This window comes from Cherax quadricarinatus, chromosome 19, assembly GCF_038502225.1.
Source record: "Cherax quadricarinatus isolate ZL_2023a chromosome 19, ASM3850222v1, whole genome shotgun sequence".
Taxonomy (NCBI): Eukaryota; Metazoa; Arthropoda; class Malacostraca; order Decapoda; family Parastacidae; genus Cherax; species Cherax quadricarinatus.
The window spans coordinates 32801628-32825286 of NC_091310.1; the positions used below are offsets into that span (position 1 = coordinate 32801628).

General features: G+C 40.2%; 1 protein-coding gene across 1 annotated transcript in view; it reads right to left on the reverse strand.

Moving 5' to 3' along the window:
• Window positions 1–23659, reverse strand: part of TfIIFbeta (transcription factor TFIIFbeta) — a 61463-nt gene that overhangs the window by 34868 nt on the left and 2936 nt on the right. The gene's annotated exons all lie outside the window — the stretch shown is intronic.

Below are 23659 nucleotides of genomic sequence, written 5' to 3' on the forward strand. Positions count from 1 at the left end.
GTAGTAAACCCACATATAACAGGTCATGATATAACAGACTTTTTTTAAACAATAAGAAAAATTCACAGGTTAATTTGTGCTTTAAATTTCTTTTCTTTTAATGTTTATTGAAGTATACCCATAAATTGAGTGTACATTACTATATTAGGTATACATTAGAGCACCTCAGTACACTTTTTATTATTTTATAACATTCTGATGTAACAAACAACTCCATCCCTATTAGACTGTTATACCAAAGGTTTACTGCATTTCTGAAGTCTGTTAAATCAAGGTCAACTAAATCAAGGGTTTACTATACTATTTATATCATGAATACATTACCAGCCCACACAAAATGAGGGCTATAAGCATAATGGGAAAGGTAAGCAAATCGATTTTCAACTTTCTGACAGAACAGATAAACAGAGCAAAATCCAGCATTAGTGAGGTTAAAAGCTCAGTACCCCAAGCACAGTCCTGGCACCTTTACTGTTTCTTATCCTCATAACAGACACAAATAAAAACTCTCGCCACAGGTTTGTATCATATTTGCGTATGACACCAAAATAAGCATGAACATCACCTCGGAAGTAAACAAAACGAAAAATTGCAGGAAGATATAAGCAAGATTTTTCAGAAGGCAGTGGAAAATGACAAGATGTTCAATGGTGATAAATTCTAGTTTCTCAGACATGGAAAGAAAGAACAGCTCAGAATGGATACTGCATATGAAACACAAGAAATAGAATCAAATAGAATGAAAGAAACACATGAAAAACCGAGAGTAATCTTTCAAAGAACACAATAAGGCAAATGTCACTGCAGCCAAGAAAACAACAAGGTGTATAATGATAACTTTCAAAAGGGAAACTGTACCAATGGTGACTATTCAAATCCCTTGTACTCTCTCATTTAATGTATTGTTCAGTGTTTTAGCTCCATTCAGAGCAGGGTAAATATCAGAGCTGGAATAGATACAGAAATCGCTGATGACCCACATAGAGCCAATAAAGACAATTACTGGAAATATCTTAAAGTTGTAAATATGTATTCTCTGGAACACAAGAAGGATATGATAATATAAATTTGAACAGAAACTGAAGGCCTAGTCCCAACTCTGCACACTGCCATGACAACATACTGGAATGAGAGATATGGGAAGAAGTGTAAAATACACACAGTGAAAAACAGGGGTGCCATGGGCACAATAAGAGAACATTGTATCATACGTAGTACGAGATTTTTCAATATCTTAACAGGAGATATCAGAAACACTGCTGGGCTGGGCAGCAGGAGCAGAAAAACTCTTAAAACTCATCAAAGACTAATCAACGACTCATGACAATGAGTGCGAACACATAAATGCATTTAAACTTTTTGATGTCTTGAAAGTAAACAGGCGCACATAGAACATTAGTTAACATTAGCCTGGGATATTATTATTATTATTACACTCATAGGGTGGACATGAAACTTGTAGGGATTAAACAGTACTTGGGGAAATCAGGGTGTTCTGTGGTTTGGTAGACAATGCTCTTACTTCACACACTGAGTGTCTATGGTTCAGTCCCTGGCAAGGGTGGAAACACTGGGTGTATTTTTTACACCTGTTGCCCTTGTTCACATAGCAAGTAAGTAGGTACCTGGATGATAGCCGAGTGGTGTGGGTCATCCTGGGGGTGCCAAAATTTAAGGACCCCAATGGAAATAGGACAGACTATCTTCAATGACATACTGACTTTCTTGGGTTATCCTGGGTGGCTAACCCTCCAGGGTTAAAAATCTGAATATAATCTTATCTTATCCATAGAAATGGATCATAAAACAAGTACAGATTAGTTATATTTGTTATATTTGAAAATATAACAAAAGAAAAAAAGTAGATCAAAGTTTTTTACACGTTTTCAAATGTAAAAAAAAAAAAAAAAGATCTACTTTTTTACATACTTTCAAATGTTGAAAAAATGTAGATCTATGTTTGGACAGTTTAAGGGTTAAATAGTAACTTAGAGGTAAATTAGCAAAAGACAGTTCAAGAAAAATGGTATAAAATACAATGGTAAAAAACACGTACAAAATAATAATAATAATAATAATAATAATAATAATAATAATAATAATAATAATAATAATAATATCTTTATTTCTACAAGTATATGTACAAGGTATACAGGCCTAGCTAACATCAATGACATTACTACTGGAAAGCCCCTTGCTATGCAGAGCCACCAGTCAACTAACATCCAGGTACCCATTTTTACCGATGGGTGAACACGAACAACCAGTGTAAGGAAACATGCCCAATGTTTCTACCCTTGTTGGGAATTGAACCTGGACCCTCAGTGTGAAATGAGAGCTTTTGCCACCAGGCCACACACTGGACCAAATGCAGGTGAAACATTGTCAATAATGGCCCACAATATACAGTCTCTCCTCACTGAGCGAAGTACTCTTTTACTGACGCCTCAGACTTGCAACAGGCTCTCTGACCAGTATTCATAGCTAAATAATGTACATTAGAGCTGACTTCTTCTATTCTGTTTATTTCAATATACAGTACACTATTGTATAAACATTTAATTAAAAATATACCAGAAATGTTATAAATGGTGCAAAGGTGACATTAAAACAATATCAAAGATGGCTGACACAAACTCACTACCATTATAATATGCTCCTCACTTAGCGACAAATTCGTTTAACGACATGGTCTCAGGAATGTAACTCCATTAAGTGATGAGAGGCTGTACTGAATTTGTGCCTTTTACTAACCAAAGATTACACAATTATAATAAAAATAATACAGCCTCTCCTCACTTAACGACAGAATTCCATTCCTAAGACCACATCAGAAAACAAATTCGTCTCTAAGTGAGGAGCATACTATAATGGTAGTGGGTTTGTGTCTACCATCTTTGATATTGTTTTAATGTCACCTTTGCATTATTTATAACATTTCTGGTATACTGTTAAATGTTTATACAGTAGTGTACTGTACACAGCCTCTCCTCACTTAACGAGGGAGTTCCGTTCCTAAGACCTCGTTGGTAAACGAATTCGTCTGTAAGTGAGGAGCATACTATAATGGTAGTGGGTTTGTGTCAACCATCTTTGATATTGCTGTAATGTCACATTTGCACCATTTATAGCATTTCTGGTATATTTTTAAATGTTTATATAGTAGTGTATTGTATACTGCAATAAACAGAATAGAGGAAATCAGCTCTAACATATATTATTTAGGTATGAATACTGGTTAAAGAGCCCATTACAAGTCTGAGTCGTCGGTAAACGAGTACGTCGCTAAGTGAGGAGAGGCTGTATTGTAATAAACAGAATAGAAGAAATCAGCTCTGAAATACATGTACATTATTTAGGCATGCATACTGGTCAGAGAGCCCATCGTAAGTCTGATTCATCGGTAAATGAGTACATCGCTAAGTAGGGAGAGGCTGAAATGTCTTTATTTCTACAAATACATGTACAAGGTATACAGCCCTAGCTGATATCAATGACATACTATATAGAAAGCTGCTTGTTATGCCGAGAATTTCAGGCAAATTAGGTCAGTTTTGTCCCAGGATGTGACCCATACCCATCGACTAACACCCAGGTTGTGATGTGTCACTGTGCTTGTGAGGTCTCTGAGGGGGACCTAATTAACTAGTAAATTGTCACACTCCTTGCCTTGGCAAATAGCTGTCAGACACGCCTGTTGGCTTAATTCTCAGGTCTTTTGTTCTTGAACTGGCATCAGGTCTCAGCATCAGGTCAAAACACGTGGTGCACTCCTCATTGGGGGGTGCTTGAAGGATCATATAAGCTCAAGGAAACAGCTTGAGAGATTCGAGCAGAGCTCTGGCCTGTATGCAGAGCTCTGGGCTGGAGATTCTGGCAGAGCTGCTGCCTGTGTGCAGAGCTCCGGAGAGGGCTCCTGGAGAGTCTCTAGAGGAGACTTTGTTGGAGAGAGCTGCTGCCTGTGTGCAGAGCTCAGGAGAGGGCTGCTGGAGAGTCTCTGGAGGAGACTGTTGGAGACTCTGGGCAGATAACTGGCTTGAAGCAATGCTCATGCTGTGTAAGTCTTGGGACCTGTGGCAAGTGTATGACTGAGTTCCTGTGGTGAACTGTCCTCTGAACTACAGTGGACCCCCGGTTAATGGCCGGTTCTGTTATCAGCCAACTCGGTGATCAGCTGTTTTTTCGGCGCCTGGTTATTGGCCATTAATTCAGTGATCGGCCATTTGGAACGCATTTGTCCGCCGGCCCCAGCCGCTTGCGCATCAGTTTGGTTGTGTCTCTGGGCGAGTGAGGAAGCTTCTGCTCATTCATCCAACATTTTGCTATAATCCATTGTTTTTTGTGGTTATTGATTGAGTGCAACTGCAAAATAAGCAACCATGGGCCCAAAGAAACACGTTATATAGTATATAAAAACATGCAATGTTTTTATGCGATGTATATTAACAATAATCTCTGGTACCCAAAGTATTTCTTTTCTTATGCCAAATCAAAGTCGAGAACAACATCCAGTATTGGGCCAATACTTAAACAAGATGGGTCCTACACAGATGACAGCAAGGAAATGAGTGAGCTACTCAAGTCCCAATACGACTAAGTTTTTAGCAAGCCGCTAACCAGACTGAGAGTCGAAGATCAAAATGAATTTTTTTATGAGAGAGGCACAGAATTTGGTTAACACAAACCTATCTGATGTTATCCTGATGCCAAATGACTTCGAACAGGTGATAAATGACATGCCCATGCGCTCTGCCCCAGGGCCAGACTCATGGAACTCCGTGTTCATCAAGAACTGCAAGAAGCCCCTATCACGAGCTTTTATCATCCTATGGAGAGGGAGCACGGACACGGGGGTTGTCCCACAGTTGCTAAAAACAACAGACATAGCCCCAGTCCATAAAGGGGGCAGTAAAGCAATAGCAAAGAACTACAGAACAATAGCACTAACATCCCATATCATAAAAATCTTTGAAAGGGTCCTAAGAAGCAAGATCGCCACCCATCTAGATACCCATCAATTACACAACCCAGGGCAACATGGGTTTAGAGCAGGTCGCTCCTGTCTGTCTCAACTACTGGATCACTACGACAAGGTCCTAGATATACTGGAAGACAAAAAGAATGCAGATGTAATATATACAGACTTTGCAAAAGCCTTCGACAAGTATGACCATGGCATAATAGCACACAAAATGCATGCTAAAGGAATAACAGGAAAAGTTGGTAGATGGATCTATAATTTCCTAACAAACAGAACACAAAGAGAGTATTCAACAGAGTAAAGTCTGAAGCGGCTACGGTGAAAAGCTCTGTTCCACAAGGCACAGTACTCGCTCTCATCTTGTTTCTCATCCTCATATCTGACATAGACAACGATGTCAGCCACAGCACTGTGTCTTCCTTTGCAGATGACACCCGAATCTGCATGACAGTGTTTTCCATTGCAGACACTGCAAGGCTCCAGGCGGACATCAACCAAATCTTTCAGTGGACTGCAGAAAACAATATGAAGTTCAACGATGAGAAATTTCAATTACTCCGATATGGTAAACATGAGGAAATTAAAACTTCATCAGAGTACAAAACAAATTCCTTCCACAAAATAGAGCGAAAAACGAACGTCAAAGACCTAGGAGTGATTGTCGTGGGGGTTCGGTAGGAGATATGATGGTTGAAGGTAAACACATTTGTTGGATGGTAACGATATGTATTGTCAGACTGTGGTAAGGAAGGGGGGCCCAGCCTGCTGTGTTACTGCCTGCTTGTATGTCTAGCGTGGAGTGAGGACGAGGCAGAGCGACCCACTCACTCATGCTGCATCCCGTGACGTCATACAGTCACAGGCCTAGGGATCTTCTATATAAACACATGGATGGTACTATGATACTCAGCTAATCTATACAACACATGTAAGGGGATCAGCAACTTTGCTGACAGCTCGGTCATGTTACGTATGTCGTCTCGACATACACTTACTATGCTATAGGCTGAACAGGCAGGTGGTTCTGGGCTGATTCTATACAATAACAAAGACATATATAACTTAGAACTAATGGATGGTATCATAATGAGTTTTACGTAATGGGTGTTAACGTAATCACTTTTAACGTAATGAGTTTCATTGTAATGCATTATGACTTATAAGAACAAATCATTGTACAATATGGATGGAATTGATCGATCGATCTGTATTCATGCACTCTACGAATTCTGAGGAAATAAATATACAGTGGACCCCCGCATAACGATCACCTCCGAATGCGACCAATTATGTAAGTGTATTTATGTAAGTGCGTTTGTACGTGTATGTTTGGGGGTCTGAAATGGACTAATCTACTTCACAATATTCCTTATGGGAACAAATTCGGTCACTACTGGCACCTGAACATACTTCTGGAGTGAAAAAATATCGTTAACCGGGGGTCCACTGTATATTTACAAAAGTGCTTCTGAGGAAATAAATATATATTTACAAAAAGTGCAAGTAATTAACAGCAAAATCTGGTGCACACAGATCATAAATTCTCAGAACTCGGAGGGAACGTGAACACAAAAATTCTGAAAAACTGATCAGTTAATAACAAAACACACAGTTGACAGTTTCATTCATCTCGGACATCTAATTATACAGGCTGTTTACATATAAACCCAATTCTGCGAGGGTAAGGTTTATGAATGCAGAATCATCTTTGGGTGGGTCGAACTCTTCTGCAATGGCTAACACATGCCTTGACTGAGGACGATCTGAATGAGTATCTACAAAAGATACAGCTACATTCACTAGTGACTGTGGAATTACTAACTCTTCTGCTAGGAGTACTCAACTCGACTATTCGATACAGTAATTCTTGGCTCATTACAAAGTCACTAATGGGTGCTGGTGGCTTCAACGTCAGAATAAGATCTTCCTGGAGCAGGAATCGAATCACCAGAACACAAGGGATCGGTTCTTTCTTACTAGAGGAACGAACAAACTCGGTGGAGTGGATGACTCTCCCCGGTTGAAAAAAATAACGCTATAACACGCAATATGAGCAAGGGAGAACGAATCTACTATCTCTCACTGCAAGCACAGGGGAAAAGAAATTAACACAGTCAACAATTCTGATATTCAATTTGAGTCACACACAGTGACACGAGGTATCAACTATAAAGAAACTTCACTTACAAACGTTAACAACATGTGAAAGTTACTCAAGAAACAACTTCCTACATTGCACGAATTACTGTCAACTAGGATGGGATCACAATCTGGAACACAAGGGACAACAACAACACTCAAGTGAGTACACTAGCCACAGAAACGTCTTTCTGCAATGGCTTGTGGCATCAGCAAGAGATGGCATAACTCGTTGCAAGTAAAGTTCTTCTCAAAGCGTCCCCTGGGAAGGAACGAGTACTTGAACAAGTCGCCATCGCAAGGACAGTAGTCTCAGCACCCACGGTTGTCTGAGGCTCCTCTGAAACCCAAGGTAACTGTACACTATCCTGCATGCACGATATTGTGGCTGAAGTCCAGACAGGAGTGACAGTATTACTAGTGCCTGGCCGCTCGGCTACGTGAATAAGTAATGAACGAATCTATAGGAGCTTAATCTGAACTTCACATTTCGCAGCACTTTAACAAATCTCAGATACAATCTGTGAGAACAAACGTATTGCTCAAGGGCTAGGTATTGTCTTTCAGTCAGTAAGGGAATATTGGTACTGTGGACTGATACATATTGACTTTGACTGGCATGATACACTAAGTGAACATTCAAAAGTGACTGGAACATCTTCTCAGGGAACTTACTCAAGGACATAAAGGCATAAAAAAATAGAGAGAATAATTGACACAGTAAGCTTAAATGGGAAGAAATTTCTTATTTTTTTTAAATAAGTCACACTGTAAGCAAGGAAAACTCACACTCACAAAAGATAATACTCAACTGAATAAGCAACACTTTGAAAATCAAGAGAAATTGTACTTTACTCAAATCTAATTTGCTCAACTTTACTTAAAATTGGATGAATGGCACAGTGAGTTGTCTTTACTCTCAATGCAATAGGGAAATTCAACAATAAATGATGAATCAATCAAAAATATGAAAATGGACTCAATAAAGCTTGTGCAAAATTAAAGCAAACTGGGAAACAATTCACTAAAAATAAAATAAAATGGCACACAAGGAATAAAATATTATGCACAGAAAAGAGCATATGAAACTGCACTGAAATAAACTGTAGCAATATTGCAAATAACAATTGCTAATCAAAAGTACTGCACAACACTACATAAAATTTCTGAAAGAAAAATTTTAAATGGCAATACAATGTTTGCACAAGAATTATTGCAAAATGAGTCAATGATGCAATGATAAAAAAATATTACACACAAGAAAATACAGTTTACAAGAAAAGAAAATATATCATCAAGGAATAAACTGAGTGAACACTTTAACTCTTAATTGCAACTTAAGCAACACTTACTGAACAAACAAAGAATGATTTACTTTAAAAGACAAACTTAAAAATTGCACTAAGAGTGAATTTGTTCAATGAAACAAAAAAATAATAGATGCAAAAACACAGAACAAAAAGGGTTTGAACACTTACAGTGATGCAGAACACAACACATCAATATAAACACATTACTAGAATTTTCTTGCTATGAAACTTGAGGTATGAAAATTTGGAAAAATAATTGTCTTGCTTCAAATTCAAATTCCAAGTTTATTCTCTATAAGGATTACAATGCTGAGTTTACAGAATTTGGTTATTGTGTGGTTTACATGTAGTTTACATGTAGTGTACCACTAGAACACCTAGCATGGCTAGGCATTTTGGGCAGACTTAAATTAAATCTTAAGTTTAAAATATTACAAAATTATGAGGTAAGGTGGTATTATGGCTAAGTGACTAAATACTAGTTTGTGAGTTTAGCAATGTAAATGCTTTTGTTTTGGCACTATACATAGTTTCAGTATTGGAGTATCACAGGCCAACTTATGACTAGTTAAGATTCATTATTTTGAGATTGAGATTGATATTTCTGTTTATGGTCAAATGGGTGAGAGAGTGTAAGTGTTAACCACCAGGTGGTATTCGTGTAATTAGTTGACAGGGTGTATCAGGGAGATAAGATGTTTTCTGATGGTAGTTTTGAAGGTGATGAATGTGTCTGCAGTTTTAGAATTTTCAGGTAGGGTGTTCCAGATTTTAGGGCCTTTGACATACATTGAATTTTTCTAAAGGTTTAGTCGGACACGGGGAATGTCATAGAGATGTCTGTGTCTGGTGTTGTGCCTGTGGGTTCTGTCACAACTATCAAGAAAGTGTTTTAGGTCAAGGTTAATATTGGAATTTAAGGTCCTGTAGATGTAGATTGCACAGTAGTAAGTGTGGATGTACTGAACAGGGAGTAAGTTTAGATCAATGAAGAGTGGGGGGGTGTGTTGCCAGGGATGGGATTTAGTGATTATTCTTACTGCGGCTTTTTGTTGGGTTATTATTGGCTTTAGGTGTGTTGCTGCAGTTGAACCCCAAGCACAGATAGCATAGGTGAGGTATGGATATATAAGTGAATGGTATAGTGTGAGAAGGGCAGTTTGCGGCACGTAGTATCGTATCTTGTCGTGTCGTCAGCAAAGAGAATGGGGTTCAGGTGTTGAGATACGTTTGGAAGATCATTGATGTATATGAGGAAGAGCAGGGGACCAAGGACACTTCCCTGCGGAACTCCAGTATCAAGTGGCTGTGCTGTTGATGCTGTGTCTTTAATGGTGACATACTGATACCTATTAGTAAGGTAAGATTTGAAATATGCAAGCGCATGGCCTCTTATACCATAATGGTCAAGTTTGTGGAGTAGGATGCCGTGGTCTACTGTGTCAAAAGCTTTTCTTAGGTCAATAAAACTTCCTAGTGGATATTCCTTATTTTCCAATGCTGTGTAAAGCAGATCTAGCTTTTTTATGATTGCATTGTTAGTGCTTTTATTTTTCCTGAATCCAAATTGGCAGGGGTTGAGTATGTTTTGTGCCGTTATATATGAATATACAGTGGACCCCCGCATAACGATCACCTCCCAATGCGACCAATTATGTAAGTGTATTTATGTAAGTGCGTTTGTACGTGTATGTTTGCGGGTCTGAAATGGACTAATCTACTTCACAATATTCCTTATGGGAACAAATTCGGTCAGTACTGGCACCTGAACATACTTCTGGAATGAAAAAATATCGTTAACCGGGGGTCCACTGTAGTCTCCTGTGCACGAGTTTCTCAAAGATTTTGGATAGCAATGGTAAGTTTGATATTGGCCTATAGTTGTTTAAATCTGTAGGGTCACCACCTTTATGTATTGGTGTAACCCTTGCCGTCTTGAGTAGTTTCGGGAAGGTGCTAGTTTCTAGTGACTTGTTAAAAAGTAATGAGATAGCATGCGAGAGGACATGGGCCGCTCTCTTGTACAATAATGGTGGGACATGAGACAGATTCCCTGAGTTATTTTTAAGCGACTTATAATCTCGGTGACTTCCATGGGCTCAGTTGGAGCAAGATAGAAGGAATTTGGGAAATTCCCATCTAGGTAGTCCCCGGCATGGGCATTGGTACGTGGGATTTTATTGGCGAGATTAGAACCTATGGTTGAGAAGTCGTTTATCTTGTTAGCTGTGTCAGTGGGATGCAGTGGTGTTTCATTAGGTTTAGTTAGGACAATATTCTTGTTTTTTTTTCAATTTGTGGGTCCCTAGAATCTGAGAGAGTGTTTTCCAGGTCTTTTTTATATCTCCTCTTGCATCAGTGAATCTACTGGAGTAGTATAGTTGTTTGGCTTTCTTTATTACTTTGGTGAGGACTGATGAATAGTGTTTAAGAATATCTATGTGTATTAGGCCCTGTCTATATTGCTTTCCAAATTGGTGTTTCTTATCATTGGATTTCAGAATGGTGCTGGTTAGCCATGGGCAACCAAGCTGTTTGTTTGTGATCTGTTTCGTTTTTATAGGACAATGTTTGTTGTATAGTCTAAGTAATTTGTTAAGAAAAATGTCTGTCCAGTCATCAATACCATTGGCCTTGGAGAATTCTGTAGGCCAGTCAACAGTCTTTAGGTCAGCTGTGAACTTCCTTATTGAGGCCTCATCATGGAGTCTAAATGAAACTTTGTTGTATTCAAGTGGTGGTTTACTAATGTTTGTCAAGAGGAAGGTAGGGTAGTGGCTTGTAGTGCTATCTGTGATTATCCCTGATTTAAGGGGGGCTAGTATATTGGTCCATATGTGGTCTATTATGGTTGCACTTGTTTCAGTGAGCCTGGTTGGTTTAGTTATTGTTGGTATGAGAAGTGTGTTGTTCATATTGTTGATGAAATCAGTTACAGGCTGGTCATCTAGTAGGCCAAGGTTGATGTTGAAGTCTCCAGTTAAGAGAAGGTGGTGCTTATTCATTTGTCTGTTTGTTATTAGTTCCTTTAATTTCTCACTGAAATTTGGGATGTTTGTGTGGGGTATCCAGTAAATGGCACCGATTGTTATAGGCGTCTTAAGGTTTTTTACAGTAAAATTAGCAAAAATGTATTCTCCATATTCATCACTAAAGCAAGTGGTGCTAATACAAGATAAATGGTTAGAGTAATAGATTGAAATACCACCCCCAACTTGGTATGGTCTGCAGTTGTGGATTGCTGTGTATCCTGGTAGATGGTAGATATCTATTGTGTCCTGCTTAAGCCAGGTCTCAGTAAGAATAATGCAGGAGAAGGGTGTCTTCAGTGATTCAAGGAGTGCCAGGAGGTCATCATAGTGTTTGCTTAAGGACCTGATATTGTAGTTAAGTACTGATAGACTTTTAGCATTGTTTAGGATAGTGCTGGCTTGTGATGCTGTGTAGTAAAGGCAGTTACTTTCCAATAGGTTTTGGTTGTGTGTCAGATTATGGAGGTTTAGATCAGGGTCAATGTGATCAATCATCTTCTAGGTTTAAATTATGGTTATTTATATCCTGAGTTGTGTGTTGAGTTTTAGTACTGATATCTGTAGTGGTGGGAAGTTTGGACAAGTATATAACTATAGCATTTTGGTCATGTAGAGTATAGTCACTAATACACATAATGGAGTTGGTGTTGTCTATGTGTTGTGCTTGAATGAGCTAAAGTACAACTAGGTATAAACTAAAAATATAAAAAAACAAATTAAAAATAGCACAAGACTCATTTGTAATTGCACTAAGGTCTAATGTAATGACTTTAGTATAGTCTATGTATTGAGCTAGAATGAGCTATAGTACAACTAGGTTTAATCTAATAATATAAAAATACAAATTAAAAATAGCACCAGACTCTCACTAGTAATTACACTATGGTCTAATATAATGAATTTGGTATTGACTATGTATTGAGCTAGAATGAGCTATAGTACAACTGAGTTTAATCTAATGATATAAAAAAGGCACAAGACTCTCAATTGTAATTGCACTAAGGTGTTATATATAAGTTGTTTACAAGAATTAGAGTATAACTAGATTTAAATTGACAAGATAGAATATACAAGTTAAGGTAGCAAAAAAAAAAATGGCACTATTGTCTGTGGAAGTAAGACAAATTAGACACTGGTTAAATGAAAAGAAAAGAAAATGAACACAAAAATGTTCAACACACACAGAGAAAAATAAAATAAAATGGCAAATGAATGAAAACAAAAACTGCAAGAATACACAAATGCTGGGAGAAAAAATATAACAGACAACACTGAGTTGTGATGCAGAATATAAGGTAATAAATTACTGAATTACTTCACTGCAATACTGTGAACCCAAGGTAATTGTGAAGTTTAACACAAATTCTATACTGCTTATATGTTGCACACAACAAGGAAAAAAACACTAAGGTACTTACTTCAAGTATATAAAAAAACACAACACAACAGACATAAATTAATGCACGGAAATTAACACTGAATTAAGAAGAGAAAAAAATATTGCAATCAGTATATAATAAACACTGAGTCTAATCAAGAGTTACTGAATGTCACAAAGAAATCACTGGAAACACGAAAAAGAAATGTCTCAACACTCGCAAATGTCTCTATGAAAAATATTATCACTGTAGCGACGTGTTGAATGAGGATGGTGGTGGAGGATGGTTATGTCGTCTCGTGGCAGGCTCGCTGCTACTCTCCACGTGATCGTAGAATTTTGCGCTTAAATCGACGATGGACCCACACAGGAGGCTTTTAACGATGGCGCCACTGACGAAAAAACACACTCTGGCTCTTGACCCCCTATGTGGTCCTTGAAATATGGTGCTAGAACCCGTGATAAGGGTAAAAACAGTGGTAGTGAGTGAAGCAGGGCGGTGGTGAGACACCGCGTGGTGACTGGGCCTAAGGGATGAACGGCGTAAGCCTCACTGGGGACACCCTCACTAGGCGCGAAAATATTCTAAGCCGGGCTGGCTTAAAACAAACCCACGAAATACCACAACACCACAGGGATGACAAAACACACAGAATGGCTAGAACTTGAAGCACAAAGCGATGAGAAAGACTGTACCCACGTGGCTTGCTTGAGTACTGGGTTAGTCACCTGGATTAGTTGCTGGCTAGCTTAGCTTAACCCTTCACACAGAATGGCTTGATAACTTCTAACGATGAGCACAGCAGGGGTGGAAAGCTGGCTTGTCAGGCAAGGCTGAATGGTGTAAGGCTAGGCTGGCTGACTTCCCCACCACAGACTGTTGTGCTGGTTTGGCTTACTTTCTTTTCACACTCGGGTCAACCCCTCGGGAGTGATGCAAATAAGCAGATAAACACTAATACAAGGAGACTGACCAGTGAATAACGTAGAGGCTGGTAGACGCTTGAGGGGGTAGCTGGCTGGCTTGGTCGGCCTACTGACCACACGAGATGTCCGTCCTAGGCTGAGAGAAATCTCCGTGCATCGGCGTAATTATCAATTTTATGCCCACACCGCTGTCACCAATTTGTCATGGGGGTTCAGTAGGAGATATGATGGTTGAAGGTAAACACATTTGTTGGATAGTAACGATATGTATTGTCAGACTGTGGTAAGGAAGGGGGGCCCAGCCTGCCATGTTACTGCCTGCTTGTATGTCTAGCGTGGAGTGAGGACGAGGCAGAGCGACCCACTCACTCATGCTGCATCCCGTGACGTCATACAGTCACAGGCCTAGGGATCTTCTATATAAACACATGGATGGTATTATGATACTCAGCTAATTTATACAACACATGTAAGGGGATCAGCAACTATGCTGACATGATCATGTAGGAGGATCTCACCTTCAAGGACCATAACATTGTATCAATCGCATCTGCTAGAAAAATGACAGGATAGATAATGAGAACCTTCAAAACTAGGGATGCCAAGCCCATGATAACACTCTTCAGGTCGCTGGTTCTATCTAGGATGGAATATTGCTGCACACTAACAGCACCTTTCAAGGCAGGTGAACTTGCTGGCCTAGAAAATGTAGAGAGAACCTTCCCGGCATGCATAACAGAGATAAAACACCTCAATTACTGGGAGCGCTTGAAGTTCCTGAACCTGTAACCCCTGGAATGCAGGCGAGAGAGATACATGATTATATTTTTTATTTATTTTATTATCACACTGGCCGATTCCCACAAGGCAGGGTGGCCCGAAAAAGAAAAACTTTCACCATCATTCACTCCATCACTGTCTTGCCAGAAGGGTGCTTTATACTACAGTTTTTAAACTGCAACATTAACACCCCTCCTTCAGAGTGCAGGCACTGTACTTCCCATCTCCAGGACTCGTCTGGCCTGCCGGTTTCCCTGAACCCCTTCATAAATGTTACTTTGCTCACACTCCAACAGCACGTCAAGTATTAAAAAACCATTTGACTCCATTCACTCCTATCACACACACTCACACATGCCTGCTGGAAGTCCAAGCACCACGCACACAAAACCTCCTTTACCCCCTCCCTCCAACCTTTCCTAGGCCGACCCCTACCCCGCCTTCCTTCCACTACAGACTGATACACTCTTGAAGTCATTCTGTTTCGCTCCATCTCTCTACATGTCCGAACCACCTCAACAACCCTTCCTCAGCCCTCTGGACAACAGTTTTGGTAATCCTGCACCTCCTCCTAACTTCCAAACTACAAATTCTCTGCATTATATTCACACCACACATTGCCCTCAGACATGACATCTCCACTGCCTCCAGCCTTCTCCTCGCTGCAACATTCATCACCCATGCTTCACACCCATATAAGAGCGTTGGTAAAACTATACTCTCATACATTCCCCTCTTTGCCTCCAAGGACAAAGTTCTTTGTCTCCACAGACTCCTAAGTGCACCATTCACCCCTTTCCCCTCATCAATTCTATGATTCACCTCATCTTTCATAGACCCATCCGTTGACACGTCCACTCCCAAATATCTGAATACATTCACCTCCTCCATACTCTCTCCCTCCAATCTGATATCCAATCTTTCATCACCTAATCTTTTTGTTATCCTCATAACCTTACTCTTTCCTGTATTCACTTTCAATTTTCTTCTTTTGCACACCCTACCAAATTCAACCACCATTCTCTGCAACTTCTCTTCAGAATCTCCCAAGAGCACAGTGTCATCAGCAAAGAGCAACTGTGACAACTTCCACTTTATGTGTGATTCTTTACATGATTATATACACCTGGAAAATCCTAGAGGGACTAGTACCGAACTTGCACACGAAACTCACTCACAACGAAACCAAAAGACTCGGCAGACGATGCAACATCCCCCCAATGAAAAGCAGGGGTGTCACTAGCACGTTAAGAGACAATACAATAAGTGTCAGGGGCCCGAGACTGTTCAACTGCCTCCCAGCATACATAAGGGGGATTACCAATAGACCCCTGGCTGTCTTCAAGCAGGCACTGGACAAGCACCTAAAGTCGGTACCTGACCAGCCGGGCTGTAGCTTGTACGTTGGATTGCATGCAGCCAGCAGTAGCAGCCTGGTTGATCAGGCTCTGATCCACCAGGAGGCCTGGTCACAGACCAGGCCGCGGAGGCGTTGACCCCCGGAACTCTCTCCAGGTAAACTCCAGGTATGTCTTATTTTACATTAATACAGACATTTTCATTAATCCATCTATCATATCTTCTTCAAAATTATATAAGAAACACGTAGCATATAAACATGCAATGTTTATTATATGCGATATTTAATAATCACTCTGGCATATTAAATGTCTTATTTTATGTTAATATAGACATTTTCATTAATCCGTCTATGATATTTTCTTCAAAATTATATAAGAAACATGTTACATATCATGTAGCATATAAACATAGCATATGAACATAGCATATAAACATGCAATGTTTATATGTTATCGAGTGGAGAGTCGGATGGAGAGTAAACATTACGTTTTCTCCGATGCAGTGTTAGAGAAAACTGTGAATCTGGCAACTGGTGCAGTAACCGCCCATCATATGCATTTGTTTACAATTCTCGGTATGAATTAGTCATTACTTCTCCCTTTATTTATGATGGCATGTAAAGGTAGTTGTTAGGAATGATTAAACTCAGTGAACAGGGTAATAATATGGCTGTGTAGTGTAATGATATAGCTGTGTAGTGTAATATTATCGCTGTAGTGTAATAATATAGCTTTGTAGTGTAGCTCAGGTAAGGGGGGCTACATACGTGTACAGTACCTACATCTACCACTACTTACACTGACTTCCTACAAATAAATACTACTCACCTCTTGCCCTACATAAAACTACAACTATTTTAAGGTAAGTAATGAATGTCCTGTAGCAGTAAATGACAAAGATAAAAGAGGCGTGTGCAAAGTGGACTAGGGTGAAAGCTTCTGTAGAGAAATACCACCCTGACCAAGCTGAAACAAGCCATATCTGCAACACGTTCAGTGACAAAACTCTGTCCCACTTCAGGAAAATCTTAAAGAGACGCCAGAAACAGACCTCTATGGACAGATTTGTTGTGCGACAGGGGTCCAGTGACTCTCAAGCTTGTCCTAGTGGCATTAAAAGACAAAGAAGGGAAGTAACATCAGAGAAGGCTTTGCTACCTAAAGTCTTTATGGAGAGGGATTTCCCTTCCAAACACTAACTCCTCCCTCTTTCCTCTTCCCTCTCTTCCAGAAGCCAGCATCAGCCTTCAATAAAGGTATGTAATACAGTGGACCCCCGCATACTGTTGGCATCACATAATGTTTAATCCGCATACCGATACATTTTATCGCTAAAATTTTGCCTCGCATACCGCTTAAAAACCCGCTCACCGCTGTTCGTCCGAGACGCATCCAATGTGCGCCCTCAGCCAGCCTCACATGTGCCGCCCATGCCATTGTTTACCAGCCAGCCTCCGCGGTAACATCCAAGCATACAATCGGAATATTTCGTATTATTACAGTGTTTTCGGTGCTTTATCTGGAAAATAAGTGACCATGGGCCCCAAGAAAGCTTCTAGTGCCAACCCTACAGCAATAAGGGTGAGAATTCCAATAGAGATGAAGAAAGAGATCATTGATAAGTATGAAAGTGGAGTGCGTATCGCCGACCTGGCCAGGTTGTACAAGAAACCCCAATCAACCATCGCTACTATTGTGGGCACCAGAAAGGCAATCAAGGAAGCTGTTCTTGCCAAAGGTTTAACTGTGTTTTCGAAACAAAGATCGCAAGTGATGGAAGATGTTGAGAGACTCTTATTGGTGTGGATAAATGAAAAACAGTTAGCAGGAGATAGCGTCTCTCAAGCGATCATAAGCGAAAAGGCTAGGAAGTTGCATGAGGATTTAATTAAAAAAATGCCTGCAACTAGTGCTGATGTGAGTGAATTTAAGGCCAGCAAAGGTTGGTTTGAGAGATTTAAGAAGCGTAGTGGCATACATAGTGTGATAAGGCATGGTGAGGCTGCCAGTTCGGACCACAAAGCGGCTGAAAAATATGTGCATGAATTCAAGGAGTACATAGAAAGTGAAGGACTGAAACCTGAACAAGTGTTTAATTGTGATGAAACAGGCCTGTTTTGGAAGAAAATGCCAAGCAGGACCTACATTACTCAGGAGGAAAAGGCACTCCCAGGACATAAGCCTATGAAAGACAGGCTTACTTTGTTGATGTGTTCCAATGCTACTGGTGATTGCAAAGTGAAGCCTTTATTAGTGTATCACTCTGAAACTCCCAGACCGTTCAGGCAAAAGAATGTCCTCAAGGAGAATTTGTGTGTGCTGTGGAGGGCAAACAGTAAGGCATGGGTCACTAGGGACTTTTTCTATGACTGGTTACACCATGCATTTGCCCCCAATGTGAAAGATTACCTAACTGAAAAGAAATTAGAACTTAAGTGCCTCCTGGTGTTAGACAATGCCCCTGGTCATCCTACAGACGTGGCAGAGCAACTTTATGGGGACATGAAATTCATTAAGGTGAAGTTTTTGCCTCCTAATACCACTCCTCTCCTGCAGCCCATGGGCCAGCAGGTTATTGCAAACTTCAAAAAACTGTACACAAAAGCTCTGTTTGAAAGGTGCTTTGTAGTGACCTCAGAAACTCAACTGACTCTAAGAGAGTTTTGGAGAGAGCACTTTAATATCCTCAATTGTGTAAACCTTATAGGTAAGGCTTGGGAGGGAGTGACTAAGAAGACCTTGAACTCTGCTTGGAAGAAACTGTGGCCAGAATGTGTAGACAAAAGGGATTTTGAAGGGTTTGAGGCTAACCCTGAGAGGATTATGCCAGTTGAGGAATCCATTGTGGCATTGGGAAAGTCCTTGGGGTTGGAGGTTAGTGGGGAAGATGTGGAAGAGTTGGTGGAGGAGGACAATGAAGAACTAATCACTGATGAGCTGATAGATCAACTTCAACAGCAAGAGGCCAGACCTGAGGAAAATGGTTCAGAGGAGGGGAGAGAGAAATTGAAGAAGTTGCCTACTACAAAGATTAAGGAAATCTGTGCAAAGTGGCTTGAAGTGCAAACCTTCATGGATGAAAATCACCCTCACACAGCTATTGCAAGCCGTGTTGGCAACCTGTACACTGACAATTTGTGAAACACTTTAGGGAAGTCATAAAGGAACGAGAGGTACAGGCCACTATGGACAGATATGTTGTGCGAAAGAAGTCCAGTGACTCTGAAGCTGGTCCTAGTGGCATTAAAAGAAGAAGGGAAGTAACCCCAGAAAAGGACTCGACACCTCAAGTCTTAATGGAAGGGGATTCCCCTTCTAAACACTAACACTCTCTCTCCCCTCCTCCCATCCCATCAATCATCACCAGATCTTCAATAAAAGTAAGTGTCATGTAATTGTGCATGCCTTTTTCAGTTTGTGTGTATTAAAATTAACATTTCATGTGGTAAAAATTTTTTTTTTTCATACTTTTGGGTGTCTTGCACGGATTAATTTGATTTCCATTATTTCTTATGGGGAAAATTCATTCGCATACCGATCATTTCGCATAACAATGAGCCCTCTTGCACGGATTAAAATCGCTATGCGGGGGTCCACTGTACTTACACAATTGTTAAAAAAAATTATTTTTTTGTTAATAATTTTGTCTGGAATGGATTAAATGTATTTCCATTAATTCTTATGGGAAATATTAACTCGGTTTTCGGCCATTTCGGTTATCAGCCGACCTTCTGGAACGAATTACGGCCGATAGCCGAGGGTTCATTGTGTATATTGTAATTTATATTCTGTTTTGTTAGTTAATTGTATTCCCTATCTCACTGCTTATGTGTAGAATCCCCATTTATCTAAACCCAATAGTGTTCTCCTGTTCCCAAATATATTATTGCACAAGGACTTAATAATAAACTGTGTTTGAGTAGAATAGTAATATTCACTGTCCCCATTATTTATTCTTTTATTCATTATTTTATTTCAAGTACTGAGAGGGTGAGTAGTGTGGTGGTAGAGATAATGAGAGGTGAGGGTCGTCACCAGTGACCCCACATTACCTCCGTTCCCGTCACTCGACCCATCTCTCCTGCCTATTCCCTCCGATTACTCCCTTATTCCCCAATTATCCATTCATTCCATTAACCCCCTAGTTGACAAATACCTGTTTTACTGATTGGAAATATAGACAACTGGTGCAAGGCAACACGCCCAATGTTTCTACCCTCGCTGGGAATCGAACCCGGACCCAGTGTAAATTATGTCAGTGTCGGAGTTAGTTATGTCTTAGATTCTGTGCTTATTTCCCGGAGTTCAGGTGCATCCGGCAGCCCTAACTTGCATGCAACACTTCGGTCTCTTTATTGTGGAAATGTTTTGCCAGTCAGTGGCTTCATCAGTCCCATAGTGAGAGACGAATAGTGGAAGCTGAGGAGTTTGAGGCAATCAGTCCCTGAGCCTGGAGTCGCTGTATTAGTAAGTGTTGTTCAGGTACAGGTACACATAAATAGCTACACAAATTACACTGGTCTGCATTGGAACATTTTTAATTTTTATTTTTATTCATGGTTGCAATCTTACATATTCTTGGGCTGCTGACTAAATATCTAAACCATTTTGTTCTATCACGTAAGGATTTTGAATAAAATACAAATTAATGATAATAAGAAATGTGAATTTTTAATAAACTGTTAATTTATTGAAATTAGGCAGGTAATCATGGAAAAGCACATTCTGTTAGTTTTAAGAACATCTTTCTTTCAAATCAAGATGAATCAAATCAATGATTTTATTAAAAAAATATGCTCGTAATGGTTAGCCTACATACTGAATCAAAGGAAGGAGGACCGCTTTGATTTTCGCTTGTGCTGTGCATCAAGACCATTACGTTTCAATGACCAACAGTAATCCACCATCATGCTGACACTCCATTTGCCCTGGTATAAAGTTTTCATGGTAGAAATATCCTGATGGAATTGCTCTCCTTGTTCCTCACCGAAGTCACCACAATTGTTGGGAAATTGGTCAAGATGTGAGTGTAAAAAGTGCATTTTCACACTAATTCTTGACCCAAGTTGTCGGAAACTTGAAATCAGGTCTCGAATCATGTTTTCATGTTTAGGGAAGTGCCTGTTTCCCAGGAAGTTGTGGACAATCTGCTTGAATGAAAACCAGGCATTCACCTCAACACCTGCTAATGCTTCATCAAAATGCTTGTCCTTCATCAATTCCCGAATCTGAGGGCCAACAAAGACTCCTGCCTTTAGCTTGCCTTCACTTACACGAGGAAACTTTGACTCCAGGTACTTGGAAGTATAGTTCCATTCTTGTTCAGGGCCTTCACAAAATTTTTTATAAGCCCAAATTTGATGTGGAGTGGTGGCAGCAGAATTTTCTTGGGGTCAACTTTTGGCACAGTTTTCATGTTGTGATTTCTGGGTGCAAAGCTGGTTCTTGGTAGCCAGTTTTTTTGTTCACAGTGTTGGCTGTCTGCCCTAATATCCCAGACACAGAAAACAGGGATACTTGGTGTATCTGCCTTGACGACCTAGTAGGAGAGCAATAACTTTTAAATCACCACAAATGAGAAAATTGTGATTCTGGTACTTTGTTGCAGATATTAGTATCTTCATATTTGCATAAGTTTCTGACATTTGGACACAATGATCATTTGGCACAGATGCAGCTGTGTTGCCATTGTAGAGAAGCACAGCCTTTAAACTTCTTTTAGAAGAATCAGTGAAGTCTCCATTCATCTGCTTTATATGACATCCCCATGTGTGCTCCAAAGGGCATACATTTAAGTTTTCCAACTGACCACATTTGGAGCTTACTAATGCAACTCTTGCAAGCTTTGTGTGGTGCAAATGGTTTGTCCTGGTCTCCAAGTCTGCAGCCAAAATAAGCAAAGTAGCAGTGTTTCAATAAAGGAGTAATGTTGCTCCAGAAATCTGAAGGGGTGAATTGCCTGCAGACATAGCAAAATATGTCTGATGAATTTATGCAGCCTCTAGACATATTAATAATTTGAAAATAAAGGAAAATACATTAGATTTAATATTTAAGTCAATATAAGATAAGCATTTTAATTGATAATATACCACTTTCTCATTTACTTATGTTATATGAAAAGAGAAAAGTAATGTTTCCATATAACTTGACAACCTGATGTGATAGAGATGAATAAAAACACAATGAATCAATATTTTCCATATATATACCAAAAAAGATACCATAAGAGTCAATAAAAAAATCACGCAGACCAGTGTTATCATACATATTAACATGTGCGAAATTCTTAAGATAGCCCCCCCCCCCCGAAAAATCAAAGTGACTTATTTCCACTGGGGTCCTTGTTCATTCTAAGGCTAAGATAATATAAGATAAGATAAGATTTCGTTCGGATTTTTAACCCCGGAGGGTTACCCACCTGGAGTTTACCTGGAGAGAGTTTCGGGGGTCAACGCCCCCGCGGCCCGGTCTGTGACCAGGCCTCCTGGTGGATCAGCGCCTGATCAACCAGGCTGTTGCTGCTGGCTGCACGCAAACCAACGTACGAGCCACAGCCCGGCTGATCAGGAACTGACTTTAGTTGCTTGTCCAGTGCCAGCTTGAAGACTGCCAGGGGTCTGTTGGTAATCCCCCTTATGTGTGCTGGGAGGCAGTTGAACAGTCTCGGGCCCCTGACACTTATTGTATGGTCTCTTAACGTGCTAGTGACACCCCTGCTTTTCATTGGGGGGATGGTGCATCGTCTGCCAAGTCTTTTGCTTTCGTAGTGAGTGATTTTCGTGTGCAAGTTTGGTACTAGTCCCTCTAGGATTTTCCAGGTGTATATAATCATGTATCTCTCCCTCCTGCGTTCCAGGGAATACAGGTTTAGAAACCTCAAGCGCTCCCAGTAATTGAGGTGTTTTATCTCCGTTATGCGCGCCGTGAAAGTTCTCTGTACATTTTCTAGGTCGGCAATTTCACCTGCCTTGAAAGGTGCTGTTAGAGTGCAGCAATATTCCAGCCTAGATAGAACAAGTGACCTGAAGAGTGTCATCATGGGCTTGGCCTCCCTAGTTTTGAAGGTTCTCATTATCCATCCTGTCATTTTTCTAGCAGATGCGATTGATACAATGTTATGGTCCTTGAAGGTGAGATCCTCCGACATAATCACTCCTAGGTCTTTGACGTTGGTGTTTCGCTCTATTTTGTGGCCAGAATTTGTTTTGTACTCTGATGAAGATTTAATTTCCTCATGTTTACCATATCTGAGTAATTGAAATTTCTCATCGTTGAACTTCATATTGTTTTCTGCAGCCCACTGAAAGATTTGGTTGATGTCCGCCTGGAGCCTTTCAGTGTCTGCAATGGAAGACACTGTCATGCAGATTCGGGTGTCATCTGCAAAGGAAGACACGGTGCTGTGGCTGACATCCTTGTCTATGTCGGATATGAGGATGAGGAACAAGATGGGAGCTAGTACTGTGCCTTGTGGGACAGAGCTTTTCACCGTAGCTGCCTCGGACTTTACTCTGTTGACGACTACTCTCTGTGTTCTGTTAGTGAGGAAATTATAGATCCATCGACCGACTTTTCCTGTTATTCCTTTAGCGCGCATTTTGTGCGCTATTACGCCATGGTCACACTTGTCGAAGGCTTTTGCAAAGTCTGTATATATTACATCTGCATTCTTTTTGTCTTCTAGTGCATTTAGGACCTTGTCGTAGTGATCCAGTAGTTGAGACAGACAGGAGCGACCTGTTCTAAAC